Source organism: Myxine glutinosa, chromosome 2 (assembly GCF_964187855.1).
Source record: "Myxine glutinosa chromosome 2, kmMyxGlut1.1, whole genome shotgun sequence".
NCBI lineage: Eukaryota > Metazoa > Chordata > Myxini > Myxiniformes > Myxinidae > Myxine > Myxine glutinosa.
In genome coordinates, this window is record NC_136262.1 from 76,908,542 (window position 1) to 76,923,618 (window position 15,077).

General features: G+C 41.1%; 1 long non-coding RNA gene across 8 annotated transcripts in view; it reads right to left on the reverse strand.

Moving 5' to 3' along the window:
- Window positions 1-2,622: 2,622 nt before the first annotated feature.
- LOC137422607 (uncharacterized) overlaps window positions 2,623-15,077 on the reverse strand; it is a 180,731-nt gene continuing 168,276 nt past the window's right edge. For 4 of the 8 annotated variants that reach the window (XR_010983537.2, XR_010983533.2, XR_010983532.2 and 1 more), the window contains 2 exons: window positions 12,213-12,264; window positions 2,623-3,055 (listed from right to left, as the gene is read on the reverse strand). This is a non-coding gene — a long non-coding RNA (uncharacterized LOC137422607). Of the gene's footprint in view, window positions 3,056-10,982; window positions 11,043-12,208; window positions 12,265-15,077 lie in introns of all 8 variants that reach the window. The other 4 variants (XR_010983534.2, XR_010983536.2, XR_013622567.1 and 1 more) reach the window with 4 other exon arrangements.

Sequence of the window (15,077 nt, forward strand, 5' to 3'; positions counted from 1 at the left end):
ACCTGTCTCATACCTTTGCGCTCAGTCCATCAACTCTCCTCCCGTTCCTACAGCACGACCTTAAATAAAAATTCCTTTCACCCATCCCATGATCTGTATCTCCATATGCCCAATATAGGAATCTTGAAAGACCAGTTTGTAGAGGTTGTCTGCCCATGACAATCAAATGCCCTTCTCAGCTTTCCCCTCATCCCGCCTCCTCTCAGTTTCGCCCTCGTCTCACCCCTCTGAGGTTCCCCTAGTCACACCCCTCTCAGGTTCCTACTCGTCCCACCTCCTCTCAGCTGCCTCCTCATTCCGCATCCTCCCATCCCTAACCTACACGTGGTTCTCCACCACCCCTCTTCTAGTGAAACACTCAAAATCCATAATCACTGCTCACCTCCATTGACTTGTTCTTCTTTCCCCCAGCCTGTGGAACCAACTTCTATATCCTCTTCAATCTAATTCTTCCCTCCAAGTCTTCAAGACAGCTGTTCACCGCTGTCTCACATCATCCCCAATCCAAAACCATAATCTTTTCTACACCCGTTGTATCCACCCCTTCCCCCCAAAAACCCCAAATGTCCACCTGTGCGTCCTCTCCTACTTCTCTTAACTCCCCACATCACTGATTTGGCCACGTCTCCCTCCAATTTGTCCTTCAGTTCAACCCTACTGCTGGCGTTTCCCCCTCTTTCTGCTGTTCCTTTTGTTATGCTGTGTCCTGATCTACTCAGTGTTTCAGCTCTTCCACGAGCCTTAACCTTGTATACAAAAAGATTACCATGGAGTATGATCATACTCCATATGTCGGGATGGCATGGAAGAAAAATGGCCGCCCATTTAAATGTTTACAAAATGTAATAATAACGGTTGACTGATTTTCTGACTATCCAGATCATCGGATGGGCCCTGTACTTTAATGAAGCTTCAACCCTTCATGCCCAGAACCTCTCCAAACGGTGGGTTCACAACATTGCAGACATGGGTCAACATCAGTAGATCCATGACCTGAACTGAGCGGTCAGTCAATCAATCCATCAATGCAACCTCACATTGTATCTGTCTATCCACAGCTTATAGCTTCACCGATAGTCTTTACCTTCCTTGCTCGAGGCTTCCATGTATTATCATTCATAATCCTTAAAAAACATTCTGGCTAATCACACACACACACACACACACACACACACACACACACACACACACACACACACACACACACACCTTGTCTCACACACGCACACCTCATCACACACACACATCACACACACACACACATATATATACCTCGTCACACACGCACACACACACACACAATACCTTGTCACACACACACACACACATATACCTTGTCACACACACACACACACACATACACCTTGTCACACACACACACACCTCAACGCGTGCACACACTCACACACACACACACGTATAACTCATCGCACACACCTCATTACACACACACACAAACACACACAACCTCGTCCCACACAGCAACAACACACACATGCACACACAAATAAACATACATACCTACACCCACTTACATAAACATACATACACACACACACACACACACACACACACACACACACACACACACACACCTCATCACACACACACACACACACACACACACACAATACCTCGTCACACATATACCTTGTCACACACACACATACACCTTGTCTCACACACACACACACACCTCATCGCGTGCACACACTCACACACACACACACACGTATAACTCATCGCACACACCTCATTACACACACACACAAACACACACAACCTCGTCCCACACAGCAACAACACACACATGCACACACAAATAAACATACATACCTACACCCACTTACATAAACATACATACATACACACACACACACACACACACACACACACACACACACACACACACACACACCTAATCACACACACACACACACACAATACCTCGTCACACATATACCTTGTCACACACACACATACACCTTGTCTCACACACACACACACACCTCATCGTGTGCACACACATATACCTCGTCACACAGACACACACACACAAGTATACCTCATCGCACACACCTCATTACACACAAACACACAACCTCGTCCAAACAGCAACAACACACACATGCACACACAAATATACATACATACATACACACACACACACACACACACACACACACACACACACACACATACACACCCACAAACATACATACATACACACATATACAGTTATACACACACACACACACACACACACACACACACACACACACACACACACACACAACATTAATCGCTCATTGTCTTCCCACACCTCAGCTATGATTGGCATCTGCTGTAACAGATGCCTGGCTTAGCCATTTCATGCAGTGTCGAGCAACTGTTGAAGTGGAAAATTGAGAGGAAGATTTAAATACTGATTATTTGCAACTTGACTCGTTCCACGCCGGACTCTTCCTTGGCATGTCTTTTGCATGTCACAGATACTGCAACATGTATCTAACAATTACCTTCAACATGCATCACATGATAACTGTCATACAGTGTACAGTATCATCATTGTAGTTCAATAATGAGAGTGATGATGGATAAACATGACAACGACAAAGCTCACAGAATTTTCCATCATGTTCCACTGCAGTTTGATGATATTTCACCTGCATTTTATTATTGATATGGAGGATATAACACTAATCAGACAAGTGCAAAGATCCTTTCGATAAAATGGCATCTTGTATGGCCCCATATAAGCACAAAACCTACAAAACACAATTGAAATGAATGAAATCGTTTTGCTCATGTCACTATTGCAAAAAGAATGATTTATTAATGAGTTGAAGACACTTTTCATTGGTGGACAATCGGAGCAAGCGTTACAATGGCGGCAGACACTAGGGGGTGGTAGATCGATATGGCTTGCTGTGTGGGACAAGTTTTCATGGTCATAGAGCTACTGAACATGATGACCTGATCATTGTGGGAACATCTACGATTTCCCAATCACCGTCAGCAAGCAGATATTGCTGAAGTGCCGATTCCTCGGTCTCTGCAAGTTTGGAGACAAAAACGAGGCCATTCAAAGGTTGTTGTGGTACAATATATATAATAGTACAATGTTTAAAATATTGTGTAATAATATTGTGAAGGCTTCTGATAAAGCTGTACGACAGGTGAAATCAACGCTGGTAAAATAATTATCATTGGGGACACAAAGATGGTGGCAGCATAGTGGAGCGTGCCTCCGAACATAGATGTATCATATGCCTTGTGAAGGAGAACATTGTCATCTTTTAGGTAGATGTTTGTCATAATTTGGACATACCGGTACTCGTCTTTTAGGTAGATGTTTGTCATAATTTGGACATACCGTTACTCATCTTTTCGGTAGACGTATGTCATAATATGGACATACCGTTACTCGTCTTTTAGGTAGATGTTTGTCATAATTTGGAGAAACCGTGACTCGTCTTTTAGGTAGATGTTTGTCATAATTTGGACATACCATTACTCATCTTTTAGGTAGATGTTTGTCATAATTTGGACATACCGTTATTCGTCTTTTCGGTAGATGTTTGTCATAATATGGACACACCGTTACTCATCTTTTAGGTAGATGTTTGTCATAATATGGACATATGGGTACTCGTCTTTTAGGTAGATGTTTGTCATAATATGGACATATGGGTACTCGTCTTTTAGGTAGATGTTTGTCATAATATGACATACCGGTACTCATATTATAGGTAGATGTTTGTCATAATTTGGACATACCGTTACTCATCTTTTATGTCGATGTTTGTCATAATTTGGACATACCGTTACTCTTCTTCGACGTAGATGTTTGTCATAATTTGGACATACCGTTACTCGTCTTTAAGATTGATGTTTGTCATAATTTGGACATACCGTTACTCATCTTTAAGGTAGATGTTTGTCATAATTTGGACATACCGTTACTCATCTTTTAGGTAGATGTTTGTCATAATTTGGACATACCATTACTCATCTTTAAGATTGATGTTTGTCATAATTTGGACATACCGTTACTCATCTTTAAGGTAGATGTTTGTCATAATTTGGACATACCATTACTCATCTTTTAGGTAGATGTTTGTCATAATTTGGACATACCATTACTCATCTTTTAGGTAGATGTTTGTCATAATTTGGACATACCGTTACTCATCTTTAAGGTAGATGTTTGTCATAATTTGGACATACCATTACTCATCTTTTAGGTAGATGTTTGTCATAATTTGGACATACCATTACTCATCTTTTAGGTAGATGTTTGTCATAATTTGGACATACCATTACTCATCTTTTAGGTAGATGTTTGTCATAATTTGGACATACCGTTACTCATCTTTAAGATTGATGTTTGTCATAATTTGGACATACCGTTACTCATCTTTTAGGTAGATGTTTGTCATAATTTGGACATACCATTACTCATCTTTTAGGTAGATGTTTGTCATAATTTGGACATACCAGTACTCGTATTTTAGGTAGATGTTTGTCATAATTTGGACATACCGTTACTCATTTTTTAGGTAGATGTTTGTCATAATTTGGACATACCGTTACTCATCTTTTAGGTAAAAGTTTGTCATAATTTGGATATACCGGTACTCATCTTTAAGATCGATGTATGTTACAAAGGTGCAGCGAGTTAAAAATGGCTAGAAATTGGTGAGCAATCTTGAACGTTCTCACATGTGCAACCAGGTGAGCGATCTTGCAAATTCTCACATAAGCAACCAGGTGAGTGATTTTGCATGTTCTCACATAAGCAACCAGGTGAGCGATCTTGCATATTCTCACATAAGCAACCAGGTGAGTGATTTTGCATGTTCTCACATAAGCAACCAGGTGAGTGATTTTGCACGTTCTCACATAAGCAACCAGGTAAGCGATCTTGCATATTCTCACATAAGCAACCAGGTGAGCGATCTTGTATATTCTCACATAAGCAACCAGGTGAGTGATTTTGCATGTTCTCACATAAGCAACCAGGTAAGTGATCTTGCATATTCTCACATAAGCAACCAGGTGAGCGATCTTGCATATTCTCACATAAGCAACCAGCTGAGTGATTTTGCATGTTCTCACGTGCAACTAAGTGCTGTAATTCAATGAACATTAAACCTACGTTGAACAGCTAATTTTGGAAACTTATCGAATTACGATACATGGAAGTACAGAACAATTGGATATCAATGTTGGGAGTGTGGAAACAATCATTCATTCTCACTTCAAACTCAATAAGGTTAGTCCAAGATGGGTGCCAAAGTACTTCACGTTTACCATAAAAAACAACTGTGTGTATCCATTACAACAGAGCTTATGGAATATAATTTCTTTAAGAATATTGTGACATTTTATAATACCTGGGTCCACCATTTCATGCCACCATCAAAAGGCATGAAGTGGAGACATTCTTGGTATCCGCCATCAGAAATTTCAGGGTTTTGCCATCAAGCAGGTGAGCATATGGAAATGGTGGTTTGGGTGAATTATTGTTTTAATTATTGCGGAATTTCTTGAACATGGGGAAGCCATCAATGCACAGCACTACAGTGACCTTTAACACAAGCAATATGCAGCCAACAACCAGGTATGCTGTATCGAGGTATCATTTACTACACGATAATGTTCGCCATCAAATGGTAAATGTTACCAACACAACTCATCCACCATGAAGTCCATATGCTTGTCAACTTGTTATTTTCACCTCCATCTCCAACTCCAAGGGCATATGGGTGACATTACGTTGCAACTTGACTCGAATTAAGTTTATGAATGATGAGGACATCAAAGCGTACACATATCCTGAAATGGTTGCGTACTTGTCCCAAATAATTTTTGTGGACATTTACATCAAGACAATGTTACATCTATGGGACTCGTATGGATGTGGAAAGAAGATTGAACAAGAGGTGAAGTTAAACAATTCCAGGTACTTTTATATTATCTAGAATAAAAGTCAATTTCATCCTTGAACCGCTGTCATATATTAAGATGGTGATCCTATATAAATTAAATGGCATAAGAATTGGATATAAGAGGCACTGTCTATTTGTAAAATATTCCACACTAGCAGGGATCCGTGGAAATTCCGAGTGATGTAAAATGTGCCTCCATGTCCTCAACACCTTCCCCCCATCCCCCCTCAAACCAGACCCAAGTCCTCAACTACTCCCTCACTCCCACACCTCAACCAGACCCAAGTCCTCAACTATCCCCACACTCAACCCTAAATCCTCAATCCTACTCCCCCGCCCAACCCAAAGTCCTCACCCACCCCTCCCCCACCACAAGTCCTCAATTTCCCCCTCACAGTTTCAACCCCCCTCTACCAACTCTCTGCCCCCTACCCCAGCTATATGCCCTACCATCTCCCTCTCTTCTTCAAGTTCTCAACTCCCTGTGCCAAACCCCAAGTCATCAACCCCACCCCTCTGGAAGTCCTAAACACTTCCCCCCACTCCCTCTCCAAATTCTCTATCTCATCTCTCTGAAAATTTCCATCCACACGCAATTCAATTCCAAAAGGGTGAATCACATCCTTTTCACATCAGCATTAAACATATGAACTGAATTAGGCACAAATGATAGTCTAAAACGACAGGAGCACAAAGGTGAATACCTGAACGATTAAAACATGCATGCGCTGTTCATAAGTTGTTCCTATTCCCGTTTATTAAGAACAATGTTAATAGTAAATAACGACACGTTAAATTCACAATCTCCTCACTTTCTTCCCATTGAAACGACATTCCTGCTCTGTTCGTTAAGAACACTATCAAGAGTAAATAAAAACATGCGTAATTCACAATCTTGTGATATTCAGTCGTCTCGAGAGTCTTCAGTAAAAATAGAGGTTAAGTTAGGTAAATGATTTTTAAAAATCATAAAAGGTCATTAATAATGGAACAAGAATGACCACACTGTGGTCCCAACCTGCAACACAAAATATATATTTCTCACCTCCTATGTCCACTCAACTCCTCATCCTTGCTCTGAAGGTATTATACAATTCATCAGTTGGGTCTGGTTTCACACCCCCTAAGATATTACATAACACTTGAAGACAACTCCCCTCCTCCCTTACAATCAACACTTGACCCAAACAAAGCCAATGGAAATTTAAGGAATAAAGCTGGGTAGTGTATAATCAACACCTGATGTCTTAGGCCCAACATGAAAACCAAGATGGCGGCCATATTATTTTGTCTGGGTGTCACAGTGGGTGGAGTCAAGCGACAAATATGGGTGGGGTCTGACAGCGGTCTGACCAATGGGTGCACATTTCAAAAACCAAACCCCAACAATAACCCCAACAACAACAACAACAACAACAACAACCATTGAGAGCTGTTGTAGACCTGCAGCATATCACAGGTAAAACAAGAAAGAGCAATCAGAGATTGCAGACCCTCGCCAGAACGTGTTTTAGTGGTTTTTAAGGCTTTTGTGTTAAAACAAATATGGCGGCCAAACCACGTGACTGGTGACGTCATCATTATTTTTTTTCTCCACCAATTTATCCATAGATGACGCTCAAGCAATTTCATCTTGATCAGATGAAGTTTTTTACTTGTCGAATTATGACGTAATGGAGGAGCCGATGACCATTATTAATATGTTATTCCCCGTGGAGAGTTCTTTACAATGAGCCATGTCTCAATTTTTTATATTCAGCGCTTTCAGAGATATAGATTTGCAAAGTTTTTCGGTTTTTCCAAAATGGCGCTCGTACCACGTGACCTATGACAATGTAAAAAAAGAAATTCTACAGGTGGAGTTGCACCTATGGGGAAAATTTTCCTGTCAATCGGACCAACGGTTGCAGAGAAAATCATATTCATTCTGTGCGGACAAACAGACAGACAGACACACAAAGAAAGAAACGGACTCAAATGCAATACACTCTCCTCTCGCGAGGGTAAAAATAATATGCAACTACAATTCCTTGGACAAAGACTTTTAAATAACGAAATGGGTTTTAGGGTCTATGGTTGAGTAGTTTAAGAGAAAATCGTCGGATAGACAGACAGAGAAAAACAAATAGACAGAATAAGCATATCATCGTCTAAGATTATTTAAGTTGTGTTATTTAAGTCCATATTATGTATGGATTTTCCCCAAGATACCATATTATTTCAGTCTATATTGGAGAATCTATTCATTTACAGAACCTTATAAGTACACATTTCCAAAACAGGAAGTTCTGTGTCATCCCAGCGATGCGGCCAGATGTTCCACAGAAAGGCTTCCTTGTTTTTGGGTGGAATTATGCATCATGAAAATAAATGCCAAATTGGCTTGGCACACCCTCAAAGAAACAGGGCAAACTGGATGAAAAAGAGCCAAGCTTGCAGAGAGGCAGGTGGGGGCGAATGGAATAAATTAAGCATCGCTGATTGCTACACTATACTCCTGCATAAAACAAAATAATAACAGATGTGTACAATCTGGTCAAGGCTCCTTCCGCATGGCTTTAGCTTTTGACGCCAAGTGTTCAGTATCGGATCGAGCGGACTTTCAGACGTGTTCGAAGATGAGAGCTATGCAAATACACACTGTGTAACCATATATTTTGGCCTGGTGTTAATGAAAGGCATCCCGTGTTGCGATGCTCTGAAGCCATTTTGGATTTTTTTTTTTTTTAAACAGTATTTTGTGTGCAAGGTTTTAAGTTTCAGCCTCATGCAAGGTATAAAATATTTACTGTAACTCCACCGGGTATTCGCAGATGTAATTTCTTTCATGCCCTTTATGTGCGCTGCTTTAACGAGACCAGGACGTTAAATTCCCATAGTTAAATTCACGGACGCGAAAGATGCAGTCCTCCATGTGTGAGAAGCATTACACAGGGTAACAACTTCTATATACCCTTGACCGGTTTTTATATTTATGGGCCCCAAAATAGCGCAATTCCCCAAAATGGCGCCAGTACAAAACACATGGTATTTGCTAAGTGTGGGGAGCATGGTCTTCAACTACCAAGTCTCCTCCTGTGTATGCGGTTCAGATATGGATACCCGATTGGCAGGATGGGGCTCTGCTTGAATCAGTCACATGCGGTGAAGGAAATTCCTATTAACGTTAAAGAGGCAATGCTTCAATTAATCGCCAGTGGACATCTGGCGTCCATAGGAGCAGAACCGCAACTGACAAAGCACCGGTGGAGAGTGGCTGATGTGGCAGAGGCTGGGCAAGGGCACAGCTCAGGGAGCAGGTAGGCCCAGGCCCCAGGATTGGTGTTCAATGAAGTGTGTACTCATAGCGTGATGCACCTATGGCGGGCACCGTTTGCCTGGCTTTGCCTCCATAGAAATGGAACAGAAGGCAATTATACGTGCATGAATAAATGCGTGTTAACTCGCCAAGCTTGAAAACACCAAGTGCAACCATAATAAGTCATCGTTGTTGAAAAGACGCCTCTCCTCAAAAAAATTGTATGTATTATTAAAACTAATGTTTTCATTATTCTACATCTGTTGGTAGCTTTTAATTTAATTATATGGGTAGTGCTTCGCGCGAAAATGAATCGGAGGAAATTCAGGGTGGTCAGGGCGGTCTGCAACTCCTCCAGCAATGAGAGCAGAGGGCACACTGTTGCCAACTGGGCGATGACCTTTGGACAACCAGCCCCGACCGCTCATGACCTCTGATGCTCATTGCACTGTGACTTCCATTAGTGACGGTTTCACTCATTGAATGTTCATTCTATTGGTCCATTGCACTACGCTGACAAACGACTATGATCTAAAGGATCCATGCTTGATCTCGATGCCTGATCTGAGTGATCCAACTTCATGGAAAACCCCAAATCCCACCCCGATTTGGTCACGTTTGAAAGAAATACATACAAGGCCTTTCAGAGACTCATGTCACCTGATACTGAATGAAATTCTTCCATTTTTTATTTTTTACAATTATCGTATTATATTTTATAAATAAAATTACAGTTCAATTAAACCTCCTCATTAATTTGGAAGGTGAGTGGGTGAGTGGAGGTGAGGGAAGGGGGGAAAAGTGTAGGTGTTGGTGTTCACAAAAAGCTGGACTCATTCAACAGTCAAATATGTACTAAGTAGATTCCAAGATTGGATAGAGGTGTCAAACATAAATAAGTATCATCTTCAATAAAGATAGAAACCTAGAGAGTTCATAGAACACCTTACCCCTTGCAATCTTGAGAAAAAGGACATGGGAAGGGTCTTTTCAACTCTTGCTTTGCATTTCCGAGCACTATCTATATTAGTTTTGTCCATGGATTTTCAAATATCAGGTGTGATGGTAACCATAAAAAACTGGTGGGTCAAACAGAACAGTCCAGAGCTGAACCTTCTGCCAAATCTTTGCAGAGAAACCATTTTGTCTGAATCTCATTGTTACTCCCCCCTCAGTGCACACGTGGCAAATTTGATTGGTTGAGACGATGTAAAATTTTACCCAAGTGCTGCTAAACTTTTGAAAGTAAGAACAAGGTGATTTGTGTTCCACAGAATTCAAATATAGAATTACACTGAAATACAACAAGAAATAGGAGCCGACAAGCATCCTTGTGGAACGTCGGCCGAGGTGGACGGAGGTTATGTTTTCATCTCTCTTTGTCTGTCTATTTGTCTGTCTGTGATCAGGATATCTCAAAACGTTATGGATGGATGACAAAACTTGGTGGATGAGTTGGGTAGGTGATAACAACAAGCCATTGTCCGGATGCAGATCCGGCTCATCAGTGGAATACAAAACGTAAACTGCTCAGCCTGGTGGAGGTATGTACGCGCTCTTCCGTGTGCCATTCTAGTTTGCCATTGGATTGACACAAACCTTGCATTGTAGGAGCGACCACCCTTGGAGAATTCACTGAACAATGTTACATGATTATTGGATGGAAAATGCAGCTGGCGTTCCAAAAATTCCGTTTTATGTAGGCATGACTTGCAGGGTGTATCACGTACCAGGAATAAACTGCCTCGACCTCGCTTCACTCGGCCTCAGCTAAATAAACGTTTTCAAAGCTGGGGAAAAAAAAACACATTGAATTGGAAGTTTACTGCCATTGATGCATTGTCTTTTACACCACCTTATTTAAAATGTTAACTTTGTAATTTGTGCTTGTTGTTTGTGTCCTTTACAACGTCCTTAAAAACTGGCTATGGAGGCCTGTCTGTTTGTTTGTTTGTGAACAAGATATCTCAAAAAGTTATGAACGGATTCGGACGAAATTTGGCAGATATGTCGCGTATGTGACAATGACGAAATTATTAGATATTGGTGAAAATCCGGATTCGGATCCGGCTCGTATAATTTTTTTAAGTGATTCTTCACCCTTGGGAGATAGGGCCAAAAACGATACATAGCAGGATATCTCAAAAAGTTGTGGACGGATTTGGATGAAACTTGGTGGGCAGGTTGGGTGTGTGACAAGGAGTAATCCATTCAATTTTGGTGTAGATCTGAATATGGATTCAGATACGATAATTATTTAATTAATTAGAAATTCTTCACCATTGAGAGGTGGGGATAAAACCGATACATACATGTAGCACGATATTTGAAAAAGTTATGGACGGATTTGGCCGAAACTTGGTGGACGAGTTGGTTAGGTGACAAAAACAGGCGATTCGATTTTGGTTCAGGTCCGAATCCAGAGCCGGCCAATCAGTGGGATACAAAAGAAACTGTTCAGCCTGGCGGAGATATGCTCTCTACTGAGTACCGTTCTAGTGTTTGGAATGATTTTCAATTTTCTTTGACAGCCAGACAGGCAGATGGACTGTAACAATTACCTTACCCCTCTGTGCACAGGTACAATCATCAATAAGTATGGGATTTCTCCATACATTTTGCCAAATTCAGAGCCAAAGTATTCCTAAACTACAGGTTTGTGTTCCGATTCATGTTCCAATTCATGGAACATCACCATTGAGAGATAGAGATAAAACCGATACCTACATGTAGCACGATATTTCAAAAAGTTATGGACGGATTTTGACGAAACTTGTCTACAAACAAAATATAAAATTCAATTGAAATCAAGTAGTACCTCGATAATAGAAAGACTGATGGACAGACAGAGTGACTCAATTGTTTAACCTGCTATGCACTATGAGTGTGGGGTAACGACCAGTGGAGCTACCCAAGACTTAGGATGCAAGATCAAGATGCGGAAAAACATGCATACCTACATTTTATGCAGCAGAAATTTTTGAAATTGAAGTCACCTCAAGTCACCTCAACCTGCACATACAAAGCGAAAAGCGGGGTAAAGTAATTCATTCATGTACGCACATGCATCTGTCCGTTTGTCTACAAACACAATTTTATGATTGAGCAACAACTTATTGAAATTGAAGATTACATTTTGAACACGAATCGGAACATGAATCAGAAAAGAAACCTGCCATTCAACAGTACTTTTTTTTAAATGTCATACCAATCGCCTGAATATAATAATCTGAGGGGGATGAGGGGTGGGGGGAGGGGAGAGGGAAGAGGGGGGGATGGGAGGGAAGAGGGGGGGGATGGGAGGGTGAGGGATGGGAGGGGGAGGGAGAGGGGGAGGGGGAGGTGGGGACCCGGCAGAAGTACCCGGCATTGCATATACTATAAAACAAGAATGTCTGTCTGTCCGTCCCCAAACTACTCCCTCAATTTTTGAACGTTTTGGGGGTCGCAGCGGATGTTGTAAAGTACGTAGGAGGTTTCATAAGTTCCTCAATAAAATTATGATTTTGAAATTGACTTGAAACGGACCTGCTCCGAATCCGGAAGTGAACTGATGGACGACAATGTGCGGGTTTGATAATATCTCAATAGAATCGTGATTTAACACAGTATTTTGTTATAGTATTAATGTATGATTGGAATGATGCTGATTGGAATGAAAATAGAGATATCGAGTTTAAATTTGAATGAGGAAATGACGTGGGGGTTTCTACTTTCTAACCATGACATTCGCGGATTTGCCATATGCAGATTCGCCATTGACTGGGTATATGTATAACCATTCAGACAGGGTACATTTTTTGTGCAAGTCCTTCACGAACTGGCTGTCAATGCCTGACGTTCGACTGAAGGTGGCACAGGAATGTGGAATTTATTGCTTCATCGTTTCCCATTCGCCGTTTTTTTTACTGAAGTCATTCACGAACCGGCTGTCCATGTCTAACATTCAACTGAAGGTGGCACAGGAATGTTGAATTTATTGTTTAAATGGTTTAGCATTCACCGTTTCCACATTGTTTGTTTGCTATTGGCTTCCCACCCGTGCATGGTATGGGTACCTCACTAGTATATGTATATGCGGTCGGATTCGCTATTCGTGGTTCCGTTATTCACTGGTTCCGCATATTTGCGGTTGATAAAATGTGACCTGTTTCTCTATTCGCAGAAAAGTGTCCCACGAATTCCCGGGTTTTTTTCTATTCGCGGCAATGTTCCACGAAATCGCTGTTTCTCAGGGGTGCAAAAAAAAAATTCACGAGCCACGAACTTGACACGTCTTACTATAATTCACCAAATGTCTGTCTGTCTGTTCCAAAGTACCGCAAAAACGACTGAACCAATCGCAACGAAATTTTGGGTAGGTAATCCTGGGACCCCCTGGAGTAAAATAGTCTATGTTGTTTTTCCAATTTTTCTTCAATTTTACATTTTTTCCAATTTTCCAGTTTTTCCAAACACGATGGAATAATATTTACCGATATGAACAGATGTGGCTTTTATTAAAATTCCACAAATACTGTTTAGATTTTGATGATTTTCGTGTGATATGACTTAACGGATGTTTATATAAATCGTTTAAAATAAAAAAGCCTTCAATTTCTGATATTTTGCCTTTTCATTTGGGTTTCCCAATTGAAGCCCCGCCCATAGGGCGGGTACCGTTGCTAGTTTATGAAAAAAAAATCTTTCACCAGCCATGCATAAAGCAGCTTGACGCACGCAAAAAAAAAAAATTCTACAAGCCGCGTACATGATGGTGTTGTGGTTTTTTTTGTTTCACAGTGCTATATGGTTAAGCTGGTTAAGCACCTTTAATAAACCATAAGCGCTTTCCTTCAATAAATTGGAAACAGTACCTGGTGTTATCGTTTTATTTTTTAATTGTTAAGCATTAGTTATGAAACTGTAAATCATGTGCATTTGCGGTCGAAAACATTTAAAAATTTTCCTCTATGAATCAGGAACCGCCAGGAAGCTAGAAGGTATCCCCTTTTCCCCCATTGAAACAATGCTGCAGCATACATTTACAAGATTTCATCGACCTTCGCGGATTATCGTTGACATTCACGGGCTTTGCCTCACCATTTCCGGGACTTTCATCGACCTTTGCGGATTATCGTCGACATTGTCGGGATTTTCCTCAACATTCGCGGATTTTGCCTTGCCTTTCGTGGTTTGGTCATCTCTATTAACTGATTTTCACGACTCGGGAAACGATACCCTCTTTTTCTCGTGAAACAATGTCCCGCCATTCCCGGTTTCGCAATTCGCAGCATTTTCCAGGAACGTATCGCCCGCGAATAGCAGGGTCGGTATATGCATGCAATATACATATTGTGTGGGTGTATGTGTGTGTGTGTGTGTGTGTGTGTGTGTGTGTGTGTGTGTGTGTGTGTGTGTGTGTGTGTGTGTGTGTGTGTGTGTGTGTGTGTGTGTGTGGATGTGTGTGTGTGTGGATGTGTGTGTGTGTGGATGTGTGTGTGTGTGGGTGTGTGTGTGCGTGTGTGTGTGTGTGTGTGTGTGTGTGTGTGTGTGTGTGTGTGTGTGTGTGTGTGTGTGTGAGATAGATGTTTGTTTGTTTTCGAGACCCTACTCTTCCAAGGCTCCCAAGCTCCCAAGGTTAATCACCAGAAAACTTTATGGGATAACATTTTTTAAGACGATGCACCTAAATAGGGGATTTAAATAGTTATTTTCTCACAATTTATAACCTTTAAACACCCGAGCCACCACTTGTCACCATGTTCTCCGAAGCATCCATATATACAATGCTTTATAAAAAGCACAAATGTTTTTGGAGTTAAACCAGGATTCCAATATCCAGG